We start from the raw sequence: 14,568 nt of genomic DNA on the forward strand, positions 1-14,568 counted from the left end.
AAATTTCAAAGCAACATAGTTGGTATCATGTAGCATGTTTTAGTCACTTTACTACGAATTGTGTAAACTTCATACCACTGCTTGCTTTTTCAAATCATGATATTAATTAGAAGGCATTCATTTCACTGCACTTTGAAAATTAACTTGTAAAGATATGAAAAGTAGCTTATATATATATATAACAATCTCCCTGTTAGTATGTTCAAGCACACTTGAACTCCAATTTTCACAGTCACCAGCCAAACAGCAACCTTTTATTTAATAAACGACCAAAATTAAATTATCCTCTTTTACAGCTCATTTCCTCTGGGCTTGACTTTCTGAAAACATTATTGCTTATATAGGCAACACTTTGTGGTAGCTGACTCTAAAATCTCAGATGAATGTCCTTGAACAGAAGAACAGGGAGGATCACCAAAACAGTCTCTGCTAGCACCTGAATTACCACAGGATGAATAATGACAAAAAAACAGTCATGGAGTATTTATGTTGTCCAAGTCTTTGTAAATTGATTTTCACAGTACTGGGAAACTGGCCTGAACAGAAATCAGTGGCCACATGGGAAGCAGGAAATCTTTGAGACATTATTGATCTTAAAGGTACATGATTTGTAATTATTGGGCATACCATGCAATATTTTCTAATAAATACTTGAAAAGCCATCATGTTAGGTTGTCAATTGTTCAGCTTACTGGTTTATTAAAAGAGCACTACAGCCACAGATGCTTCCTTTCATAGACTGTTTTTACAGTCTATGAAGAGACGTTTTTACTTCTCATTGTAGGGGAACCAGGATGTTACTAATGACACTGAGCTCAGTTCTACTGAAGTGTTACAGTAAACCAGTATGAGTGAGCCAGCATGCATCAAATATGTGACATTTTATTGCACAAAATTTCAGCATAAAGCTTATTTGTAAAGCAGATATCTAATTCTTGGATCAATTTCTGCATTTTTAGTAAATAGTGTATTTGTTTCCAGTGTGATTGCTGGTTGCTAAAAGCCGAAATACTTTGACCCTCCTGGGACGAGGCCTGTAGAAAATTCCCAAATTTACCAAACTTAATATGAATGTTGAGATTATTGTGGTTGGTGTTTCCAGCAGGATCTTTGTCTCTTTCCCGTGTCCATCCTGTGAAAACTAATTAATGGGGGGTAGGGTGGGGGGGAGGCAGCATTCCTCTAACCATCTCCACACAAGAAGTCTGTATCTATTTTTGGGTACAGCTCCTGCATCCCACACATGCATGATTCCCCCTGGAGTGTCTGGCGATATCTTTTTCCCAGAGATCTATGTATACATGCGTCCTGGGTTATCTTTATTTGTCATGTAGGCACTTACACATCAAGTATGCAGTTCCCAGAAACAAGGTTTGCCCTTTAGAAGTGGGCAACATGGTGAGAAAAACAACAGAAATACAGATTTGTTTGCCTATGCCAGCATAAATGAATAGGTTTTGGCATCTAACTCATAGATTAGACATGTATGTCAATATTGAGCCTATAATAGGGCACAACCAAGGTTTACTGTTTTACTTATTACATCAGCATCAGATATTTTACATACAGTAATAACATGAGTTCTTGGCTTGTATTAGATTTCCACTGCTCCAAATAAACATGTCAGATTGAATAATTTTGATTTGAGATCAGATGGTTTGGTGTGCATCCTCTCCAGAGGACGATGGTGGAAAGTCTCCCAGAATGCAACATGGTCTGGATCCTCTCTGACAAAATGTTCCACTGTTTTCCAAAAAAAAGTGACAAATTGTATCAGTGGCAGTAGCTCAGTGCTGTTTCACAAACCATTATAGAGTCAATGATTTACACAGTTTATGAAAAGTAGTTTGGAAGAAAATTTTGCATGTTTTGCATTAATAGTTAAAAGAAGGAAATTTATATTAAAGGGTCAGTTCATCCACATCACAGAGAAACAAACATAATTCCCACGTTCCCCAGAGGTATTTAGTCATGCAGATTTCTGTTTGATCAGAAGGGATTTTGAGACCTCTGCTGTTGAGAGATTTGTTGCAAGTTGAGTCAAAGTCAATTTTATTTATACAGCCAAAAAGTAACTTAGATACTATGGGGAAACAGAGTGACAATATTTGAATAAATAAACATACTGCATATGAAGAATACAGATCAGAAAAATGTTGAGAAACTTCCAGGTGCTGCAGAGGAACGGTAGGACAAAGAGCTGGAAGGAGAAGAGACTCCACACAAGAGGCAAGACTCAAAGATAGACAGAGAGAGAAAGAGGAGAGAGAGAAGAGATGCTGAGAGAGGATAAAGCAGTAACTGCAGATAACAAATGACGTGAGAACAAGAATAAGCAAAGACAGAACAAACACTAGCCGACATTTCATTACAGTCAAAGCATCGAAAGAACTCAACGGCAGAGTATTGTGCTTATCTGTCGTCATTAATTAATAGCAGGGGAAAAGAAAAGACCCAGTCACTCAGAAATATATGCAATCGGCATATTTTTTCAAATTGAGAGGTCACTTTAAGTTGAATCTGACATATTGTTTTAGGAGTATTGCATGCCGTTACAGATTTAACATCTGATAAAAGGTGTAATGCTTACATTTAGCTCGGGCTTAGAGCCCTCCTCTTACTGTACCTACAAATACAAGATGAGGTGAAGCTCCCTGAAGCGCTGAGAAAAGCCATCTGAGTTGCGCCATGATAGTTCATGTTTTCATCATTTTTGGTACAGCAGCCAAAATCTAATTTCTTGGCTGGATAAGTGAAGACCCGACTCCGTTTTAAGAGCACTTAGAAACAGGCGTGTGCTCCGTCTTTCACAGTTGTAAAGATTATCAAATCATTGAGCGGAACAAGTGACTGACCAAACACATAAACAATATGAGGCTGATCAAACCGACTGTCCACTTTCTTCCATTAAAATATAGGGTGTCAGGTTAACGGTCAGGGTGTAATCTACATTTTCTCTGCTGCTTGGTTGACAGATCTATGCATCATTTTCAACTTGGATGTTTCAGAGCTTGACAACGAGACAGCAGTCATTTTTCCTCGCTGTATCTATCTACAAAGGAACACGATGCCAAGTTCTAGTAAGAAAATCTATTGCGCAAAACTAAAAAGGGAACTGACATTTAGTTGGCAAGTGACTGAGAGAGATTTTAAAGCTTTTATATTCAACATTTTGTCAGCGGAAAAAGTCAGCCATATATGGATTTGTTTGTTAAAATGACAATATAGACCTACTGAAACTTAAAGAGACTTAGCTTTGTTGATTGACTGTCATTAGCCTTAAAAGCCAACCTGTTGCTAGGTGTGATCATCTCTGCAGCGATGATTAAATGTATACATGAGAAATTGTTTTCAGATGAGTAAGCCATTGCACAAGGAAGAGTAATGACTGCATTGTATGACACACTGAAACATCTGAGTGTAAATGTGGTTTCAGCTTGCTGGCGCATTATTCACGTCCAGTCATTTATCAACAAGGGGGCAACAGTCAGGAGCAGAAAATGACTTTTTGATCCAAAAAACAATCAATCACGTTGCACAGTATACTGCAATAATAGTCGATAGATGGGCATTTGAATTGCAAAACACAGACTATCCAATGAAAAATATATGCTGCAGTGCATCTCGTTTCATCATTTTGAACATAGGTATCTACAGTAAGAATTAGGCATTCCTTCCTTCATTCAACCGTGCCATTAAATCTAATTGTAATAGCTTCTTTAGACAGTTTGAGCCTTTAGGCCTGACAAGGCTGGAGGTCCTGATTTTGAATCCATGAAGCGTGAGAGTCATGGCGGACAGAACTGCACTGCACTGTATAAGGCAACATGGAAACAATTTGATTTGATGGAATAATCCGGTTTACTCTAATACATCATTTTATAGAGGTTTCTTTCCTCTAATCACTGCAGTTTTCGCTGGTAGACAGTAGAGTGATCCCAGCTCGTCTGTGTATGTCCCGTGGTTTGCAGCGCCATGATAGAGAGAGGAACAAGGAATGTTAATGTTGATTCCTCCAGGAGCCATCAGTCGCTCTGCAGAAAACCTAAAAATGGCCACGAGCTAGTATACTCATATAATATACTCATCTTCCCACATGCACCTTTGCAAGTTTACTGTGATGCTTTGCCATCATTCTGATATATATGTTTCTCCCCTCAGTCGGTATTTGTTTGTGTCTTGCGAAGTGTGTAGTTAATTTATTTCAAAATCCTTCATAATAATTCAGCCTTGACTTTTTTCATCATCCTAGTACCATACCCCCCCCCCCCCCCCCCCCCCCCCCCATATATCTGTCAATGTTTTTTTCCATGAATGCATAACAACATTAGGTCCACTCTCGTATGAAGAAAAGAACTGCACAATTAAAAAAGCTGTCGATCTACCTTGCTTTCTTTTAATCCATATGCTTTTTTAGTGGTGTTTTAACCAGGAATAACTGGCCAAATACTGATGATGTGACATCAAATTACAATATAAACAAATGTAAAAAAGTTGTGTTGTCAGTCCCACAGAATTAAAAAGCAAGAGCTTATTTTTCTTGATGAAACCCATCGGATGCAAACGAGATGTCCATCAGTTAACTGGAGCCACAAAGTCCACATTTGGTCAACGAGTAGAAACCTGAATGGAGCTTAGGTGGGTCAAGTGGCATTGACCTGTGCTGAGTGTTGAAAGCTGACAGACCTGTCAGTTAAATTATTGACTCTGATGTAGTACTTTGTATTTGTACAGAGGATTTGGGGGTCACTTCAGAGTTTAATTTTGGAGCCAACATCCAGCAACCATTAGAGGAACTGCATCTGCTGGCTGTGGCACCTTCTTTCAGACATTGTGGATGCCACTTGAGAGAAATCCTTCAGACACAAAGGCTGATAGACAGATTTCTCTGCTGAAAGCAGCCTCAACAAACCACAGCGAAACACAGTGAGAAGACGTGTTGCATTTTGAGGATGTGATGCTCATTTATATGTACATACAGATACTTTTTATTTTAATTTCTATCGCTTCCTCTCAGGTCTCGAAACAGATTTTATACTACGCAGAAGGAGGCGGGTTCCTGTAATGCACTGAACATTACAGACTAATGACAGTTTAAGGGTGGATTTTCCCCCAAAGTCAGACTCAACAAAGGGGGTCTGGACTACAGTACTGCCACTATGTCACCAAACACAGTTTGACATTACACTGATCCATCACAGGGAGGTGGGAGGGCGAGGATAAGTGTTCCTGTAATGCGCTACTAATGTATAATCCTGAACATGGCACACTCTGACACACTACATATGTCAGGCTTTACATTAATAACTGCCAATGAGAAAAGTACACAAATCCTTTAAGTGGACCATTAAAATTGTACTCTTATAGTTTGAAAATTATTCTTTAGGAAAAGTATGAGATGTGGTTAAGATGTGGTTGAGTGTGTTGTGGCTGTAGTTGATAATAATGATAATTAAATTAATTAATTAAATTAATGATAATTAAAGTTCATGAATCCCCATTTATAGTTGTTCAGATCTGTATTTGCAGACAGGTAAAATAACTTTCTGTTAAAAAAAACTGTTAATGATTTTAAGATCATAAGATAACACAAAGTACAGCCTAAATGTATTATTTGGGGCAACATTTTATTCAACTTTGCAAGGAGATTTTTTCTTTCTTAGACATTAAACAGGTTGCTGAAAGGTCAACTGAGAAGTTCAGCTAACGACATATCGCCTCACATAAGGCAACACACATTTATCTTTCTTCAGATCCATGATGAATGATTCATTAATCTAAATATAATTTACACTAATGTTATTTAGATTGTTACTTCATCGAGTGACACCATCATTGTACATTTTCCAAAAAAGTGCCTTATCTTATCTGGGAGCTCAGAAAGAAAAGAGTTCAGAATGGGTAACCCAGTTTGACTTGATGGATTGCAGAAAGTAGCTGTGTTATCACATACTATAACAATATTGGAAGTAGATGATCAAGACAGAGGCTTCCCCTGCACAGGCAGTATAATAAGGCTGCTGTCAAATACTATAAATGATGAGGAGAAAAGAGGAAAAGAGGAATTTAAAAAGTGCAGTTACAAGAAAAAAAAAAAGTAATAAAAAAGAAATATAAGTAAGAGGAGAGAAATGTCATAAACAGGAAGTGTCACTGTCCTCTCTCTCCCATATGGTACATGTACTTTTCTGCAACATACAAACACAAAATAAACTCTACCAACACGAGCAAAGAGTAGTTAAATATTTCCGTGACGTTGTTTCTTTACTCCTTTCTTCTCCAGAGAACGGCTCTTTGGCCTCAGTTCCTCTCTCGAGCCGCCCCAGTTCAGACTTCTTCTGGCCAACAGCAGCTTTGGCAGAAGGAGTTTGTTTTGCAGAAACTGTTTAACTAAGACTCCCCAGTCTGCTTTGTCACACAGACCAAGATAAATATACATCTGATGGGCTTTTTTAGATAACACTGGAACCCTAGGGTCCACACATACACATGCAAGTATGTGAGTGTGTGCTGTGCTCTATAAGAGACATATACACAAGAGCACACACATAGTACGTATTCAGTATATCACCCTATTTCTTTCATTGAATTGAAGGTTTATCTGGAACATAAACTATGAACCCTTAACTTCACAAACATGCCATATATTGTATGTATGGATAAAGTCATTAAATTGTCACTGGAATACTTAAAAATAACTTAAATAGCAAAGAATGCATTGAATGTTTTTACTGAAACACTGAAGTTTCTGCAGGGCTACCCATGGAGCTCTAATTAAGGATACAGGTAATCGCCTTTTTCCAAATATGGCAACATCCAGCGACTGCAGGCACAGAGCAGTAGTTAAGACATTAAGACATTTTTGTCTAGTTGCATGCATTTGTTTTATATTTTATGAAATTAAAAATAAAACAATTAAGTGACCCAACAACTGTGATCATCAGTCATCTTGTCACCTTTAACCTCAGTCTGTTAAGCTGACAGGATATTTATATTGTAGTGTTGTTTTTGAAGTGAAGCGATCTTGCACCCACTGCTGTGAGGTAGTGAGACAGAGACAGTAGGTGGTCTTGGTTCATGGGAACTTTTTCTGTTTTTGCTCATTTGCAGTGCAATGATTGGCATGACGTCTGTCCTGCTCCTCAGTTATAGTCCAACAGGCTGTCATTAAGCATTTGTCAGAGTTTATAGTGAGTTGATGTGGTGGATGGAATTGACATTTTCTGGAGACCTGCAACTAAAGCTTGATTTATACTTGATGCGAGGGCTTAATGGGAGTCTGACTGTAGTAAAGCCTCAGATTTCACTTGTTGATATCACCACCACAACACTAAATGGGTATATCAGTGATCAGGCGGTATTGTGCTTTCATTAAATACCCCACAGGTGGAAAGTTTTGCTTTGTTCCATTACGTATGTAAGTATGTTGTTCCATTCAGTGTGATAGTGAGCAGGGGCCAAGGTGAGCCAAAGGTTTTCAGTGGAAATGGTTTTGCTGGATGTGAACAATGCTGATCAATCACAGTTCTTGTGGCCCCCCCTACGGTATCTCCATAGCTGCAGTAGTCGCAACATGTAGTTACATTTTTGTGGAGGTGCACAACAGCTTTGAAACCTGTGCATGAAGCTGCTGTAGATACAGTGTAACCCCTCAACGCAGACGCATAAATCAAGTTGTCATTACTATTTCATTCCTATTTGAATGAATTACTGACTCTGTGCAGCTTTTGGATTCAGTATATCATAATATATCATTTCAGTTCACTTTATAACGTAACTCCGTTGCACCAAAGGTGATGTCTAATGATATTGCTATTGTGTTGCATTATTTTTTAAATACCTGTCTATTACAGTAATGCTAAATGCTATTTTATTCCATTTATCATATGGATTGAGTTTTGAAGCAAAATATCAAGCACATTATAAGAAATCCAGGTATTCTGAACAGTCTAATTGAACTGGCAATTAAAGTACCTGCCACACACCTTTGAGTCCTGGTTGTTAGTTTGGTTTTTATGCACCCCAACCCTGAAGAAATCTGCTCCCACACAGTATTTGTATGGCTAGTCCATACTAGCCCATTAGCTTATTCAGGTGTAATATAAGCACAACTTTTGCAGGCTGGTTATTCCTCCTTTTGTTTGCATGCAAACATTTAGAACTGACCTTTTTATCGCCCCAAAGTGACAAATATTTAAATTAATTCACTCCAAAAACAGCCTATTGGTGCAAATCTTCTATTATGTTTTTGTATTTCCTCCTTGTGGAAATATATGGAGCTACTTTAGCATCTTTATTATGCAACCAAACAGAATAGGTTTGCAATCAAAAAAAAGATTTGAGAGCAACACTATTGACACTGCAATCAAAAAATGTTTTATTGCAAGTAAAATAAATTTGTGATTAAAATATGAATCAAAAATGTTTGTTTGCAAATCCAAAAGTGTTGCTTGCTGTTGAGCTGAATTTCGTGGGCGGGAGGCTGCGCTGAAAGATGTATCTATTGAGTGACAGCTTGGCAACATCTACAGTTAGTAAATGAGAGAGGGAGTTTTGAAGTCCAGCAGATAATCAATGCGCAGGTAATTTATTTTACTTGCAATAAAACATTTTTTGATTGCAGTATCAATAGTTTTGCTCTCAAATCTATTTTTTGGATCGCAAAACTATTCTGTTTGATTTCATAATAAAGACACAAACGTAACTCCGAATGCATGCAGACTCCTCCAACAATCTCTTGCAGAATTTGTCCAGAGAGGTCAAACAGCCACAGCCGGTGTGTTACTTTTAGTCTAGCGTGCAGTTCCCACACATAGCTTCCGAGCCCATTTGTACAGTATTTTCTACTGGCAAGAAGTGGATTAGGCCTGGATAACTTCAGGGATGCAGCAGGCTCTTGGTGGTCGGCCAACAAGTGCACGGAGCTGGGCTGAGACTGAGCACAGAGGTGTGGGGGATGAACCATCATGCTTGCGGTACTGAGGTGGTGAGAGTTCATGATTTGAGAGATAGATGTGAAATGCAGGTGGTAGTTGAGCAGATAGGGCACTCCCATGGGATTACAGAGATATTTCAAGAGGTATAGTTCCCAGCAAAGAAATCTCAAATAAAAATCAAGTGGCCAGCTTACCACACACAGATGCTGTCATATTTGGACAGTATACAAAATTAAGTGAGTTTTTTTTTGTTCCCTGATTCAGTCAAATCCTCCATTTGTAAAATGTTGTTTATTGAAATACACAAACAACGTGGCGATGTAAATCAAACTCTGGTATTACGGTGAAGCAGCAGCCTGCGCCTGCTAACAGAATTGTAAAAACAATGCAGATTTAAGACCTGCTATAAGCTATTACTGAACTTACAACAGCTGGGCTCATTACTGCACACAAAGTTCATGTCCTCACTGTACGCTTGACAGCTTTGTAGTACTTCTACCATGAAAAAAAAAACAGGTGACTGCGGCTACCTCGCTACTGCAGCCAGCTATTAAGGTGCGGTGGGCAAATGAGACCGTTTGTCTTTGTCACTTATAGGCTACTTGTTTCTCTGTGCTTCCAGTCTTTAGACTAACACACTTCAGTCCTATCTCTGAACTGAAAATGAACTTTTGACTTTGAATAAGACAACAAATGTTTCTCAAAATGTTGAAATGTTTTCTGTTCTCTTGCAGGAATCTTGTTTTGGCAAAGAAATATCAAAACATTAAGCAAATATATAAACAGTAATCTCTACATCTCCATGTGGCTGTCCACTTAATCATTATAATATCAGTGATAACTCTCCTTTTAGGTCTATTTTCAGAGTCTAGCTGCTAGATGTTGAGTTTCTTCACTTGCTAGTTGCTAACCTTGTCTGAATTTTGTAGCTACAGCAGTAGGTGGTGTACAGTGGGTTCACAAGAGTTTGTTTGGTGTGAGGATAAATGCAAAAGACTACAATAAATGTGAGTAAAACGGAAAACAATGAGCTAAAAGAAGAATCGTGTTAAATCGTTTCATCTACACACACACACAGATGTTTTCACTTACCTTCCTGATTAGAACCTTATATCTTTATCATTCTGTTGGCGCATTGACTAATGTGATTCCCAACATAGCTCCATTCAGCCTCAGCAGATATCTAATTAGTCAGATTAATTGAAAACACCTGTTTGGGTGTGCGTCTATATATTATTCATATTATATTATTAAAATATCGATTAATGCAAGTTTAAGACCTTTAAAACAAGCTACAACCTATTGTACAATTAAAAAATTCAAGATTTTGAAGAGATGTCAATCTGCATATAATGTTACATATTTTTAAAGAGTTGCTTGAAACATGTAGACACTTAGTTTTTCATATCTGAGACGAATATTGTATACTTATACTGGCACAACATAAAACACAGCCTGAGGAGTTCCTGTGTCTTTTGACTGCACTAGGATCCGCACAGGCTTGGGAGCAGCGAATCCCTGAATTGAAACGGGAGATTTTCGGATATATATTAAGAGATTACATATAGGCTATACTGTTTATGAAAATTGCTTGTTTTTATAAAAGAGAGAAGAAATGATGAAGAGTAAATCTCCACTGTAAATCTTTAGGTCGGTGCTGGGAGAACATAAAGTGTAAACAGACTATATTAATGTCCTTTGCTACACTGGAGACACTTAAACACACACAAAGAATGTGTTTCTTCTCGTTATTCGTCTGTATAGGCCTCAGTTTTCCTTGTTGCTTTGAACTGTTTGTTAGCTGCAATCTAAATAAACTAAACTTGATTTGCCTCAGAGTACATTTCCCATGTAGTACAGTGAGGAGTCCAGGGGTCAGACAGGGTGGCGGAAGTAGCACATTAGCATGTTTTATGGGTCACGCACCATGCATAGCCTCTTTTCTGATACTGCTTGGTAAAGTTTCACAGGCGTCCACCGAGGGCCACAATATCATATGTTCGGTTCTAATTAGACAGAGTAGCGATGACAGCAGGGATCATTAAATCACACGTAAACGCAACGTCTGACTTCTCACGGCTCTTTGGTGTCTCCTGTTTCTGACATTAAATATCCAACGCTGGTCTTTTTTCTAGTCTCCTAGCTGCCAAAACAGATTTTACCTTCATGCTGCCAAGAGAACGGATCATTCGAACATCCGTCAGGACAAGTCATTTAGTCTCAAAGCTTAAAGACTTTTTACAGAACGAGAAGAAATCGGCCAGTGGACTGAAATAATCCTAGTTGTTACTGAAGGATTTTCTAGAAATTGATATATTGACACCACACACCACATGTAATTACTGTTTGATATGGCAATTCTTTGCTGATTGTTTTTGATGTATATAACCAGCAGTATTGATACTGAGTGGATTCTCCAGGTTACAGTGAAATGAAAAGAAATTGATAGAGATTTCGCAAGTGTAAAGTCCACTTTAAGTTGATTCCTATCATTTACATTATGTGCATAATCTGATGAATCTGAAGTGCCACATGGCTCTCTGAATACACACAGTAGGTGAACACTGAATATCTGTGATTGCAATGATCAGGTGTGAGAACAAATAACTTGTTCTTGCGGTTATAAATGAGGCACTAAGTCAGACATCCATGTCTCATAAATAACTTACATTGTACATTTTCTTAGTAATAATGATTATTCATTATGGATTAATCTTCATAAGATGCTCTACTCAATTAATCAATTGTTTGGTTTATGAAATGTCTGATCAGTCACAGTTCGGTTGCAGTTCAAAACACAAAGATATTAAATTTAAAATGATATAAAACACAGAAAAGCTGAAAATTCTTGCAATTCAAATAAATTAATGCTTTTTTTCTAGAAAAAAGTTAGCAGTTTATGGTGTTTAATAGATCACAGTCACATTAATTCATATTTTTCTCTACTTATGTACATACATTTTACTGTACAAATTAAGACAATTTAGACGTTTATAATATTCAGTCACAGTTTACTTTTTTCGCTTTGGCACAGTACTTACTGTTCTGTCTGTCAGATCTCAGCATGCAGTTTTATTGTATAAATACCCTTTCATCTAAACTACAAGAAAAAGAAAATTTCTCCTGCTGCATGACTGTGTATTTGAAAAAATACATCAAGCAAACTTAACAATACGGGCCCTTGTAATAATAATTTTGCAATTTCCTTTCTCGTATTTTCTACATACTGTTTATATTAAAGTTCCATCAACAGTGAGTCTTTCACCATGAAGTCAGTGATACTCTGCGGTATGATCACTGATACAAATACCAATCAAAATCAGAGAACAGGAGCAGCATGCGGTACCCAGTCTGTGTATTAAAAAAGTTACCTCCAGAAGTTTAACTGACAAGTGTAATAAATCAAGGCAGGACCTTCCAGCTGAACCAAATCAGAACAAATGGATCACGCCAGAACGCTAATTCCCCACCAGCCTCTGTATAAACACAGAGAGGGGGGAGGCAGAAGAGCGGCGTGGACGAGAGGGTGAGGGCGGGTGAAGAGGGGGTGAGGCGGGGTGAGGCAGGCTGATGAGGGATGGTCAGGAATTCACTGGCCACTCGCAGAGAGTAGGAAGAATTATAAGAGAGATGATTGATTGACTTTACTGCATTTTATGATATAAAGAAAATATAAGAAAATATGAAATAAAGGACTCCATTCACTCCGCTTGACCCTCAGCAGATCCGCTCTGTAAATGCACTCATATGGGCAAACAAGGCCTTATGATAACATCACATGAAGCCAAAACTGTGTTCCATGTTTGGGCAATAGGGAGCAGATGCCACCTATTTCAAATAAAGAAATCACATTTTGAATCAAATAGAAAATAAACACAAGCTCGGAAGGAAGAGAAAGAACAGAGAAGACTGAGAAGAAGTGAGTTTGAAGGGTTACGAGCCATTATGTCTAATAATCAGCAGTCATTGAGCAAGATTATGAAATATCACCCTCTCAGTAATGGAAAGCTGGTATGTATAGAAACATCATAAAAAAATGCCTGAAATCTAAATGTAAAACATAAAGTGCTATTGCCGCCTGATAAGGGACCTCTGGTGTGTATGTGAGACCTATAGTGGAAGTAACGAGGCCGTATATTAACAGTCTGTTATGCTGATAAGTGAGGTGCTGGGTGTGGATGTGCTGCGAAACTAAGAGCATGCATTAACACTGACGTTAAATATTTTATTCACTGTGTTTCCTAAAGCTGACATGCCCACAGATACACTTCTTATTTAAACTGGCAGCACATCAAGATGGTTTATGTTATATAAACAGTATAAATACTTTCCCTCCTCAGTACTTAATTTCTGCCCCCCCACCCAACCACCCACCCCTCCCTAAATGCAAGCACCCTGCATTAGCAGCTGCCAGATGTGGCAACGGCTGCGGTTGTGTAAGGTAGCGCAACTAACATGAGTGATATATAGTATGTGCTATGTCCTTCACACATGAAATGAAAATCTCTTTGCATTCTTTTAAAACTATTCTCACTGAATTACAGACAAACTGCTCTAGCTGTCCGTGTTTAGTTGGAATATTAAGATACATTGTTTTTATATATTTGTTTTTAAGGATTTTAATCTGCTCCGCATCTCTTTTTATATTCCCTGTCATAGTAAATTTATTGCTGTTCTATCTAATGTTACGTCATTTTTCTGTTCAATATTACATCTGGTACTGATATTTGGCCCGGACACTCCTGACAATTCAATTTCAGTGAGGTCTTTGGTTAAATAAAGTTATCTACATATGAATAATGTTATGATATTTTACAAAAAGCACTGTTGTAAAAATCCGCTAGAGTATAAGCAAAAAATTGGCTAATTTGAAATTTGTCTGTAACAGTTACAGAAAACGTTTCAGAAAGGAAAACATTGTTACCGGATGATGGATGTAATGTTTTCCATGCACCTCTCAAAGGACGAAAAAGAAAAAGAGGCTAGAGAGTATTTTAATTGGAAACCAAGTGAAATAAGTTCACAAAGCAAATCCAGATGACTCTCAGCTATTTTTATTAACTGACCATTGTTAGTTTATGAGGTTTTCCAACACAAAGACAAACGAAGCACACAGAGCGGAGCTCGAGATACAGCGATTCCCTTTTTTTTCCCCTGCTGACATTCAACCAAGTGACTGTGAAACATTGAAAAACTTGGTCATTCCTAATCACTTGACTGTAAAAACTCCCTCCCATGAAACAGAGAGTGTGCGAGATTTAAAATGAGGATTTAACACTCAAATCCTTCTGAATTACAATGTATTCTTATGGGTATTAATTGTAAGTAAATCTCATTACATTTGCAGAAACAAAGACTATACATGGATTCAAATTACTCTTGCAAACAAGTACAACTCCAGTTAAAGGAGTAAATGTCATTATTGTCGTTTTCTCAGCCCAGCAGCTGATTAGCCATCATGATAAATAAAGTCATTTCCTCCTCAGTGTTAATACATTAGTTCTGGGTGAAACGGAGAAAACACTCATTCCCATGATAGCAGCCACAGACAGAGTTGGTTTATGCATACTGGGCCACTCAAATAAACCATACCAACGTAATGCCACCCACATGCCCCTTTAAATCATAACAT

Source organism: Thunnus thynnus, chromosome 3, assembly GCF_963924715.1.
Source record: "Thunnus thynnus chromosome 3, fThuThy2.1, whole genome shotgun sequence".
Taxonomy (NCBI): domain Eukaryota; kingdom Metazoa; phylum Chordata; class Actinopteri; order Scombriformes; family Scombridae; genus Thunnus; species Thunnus thynnus.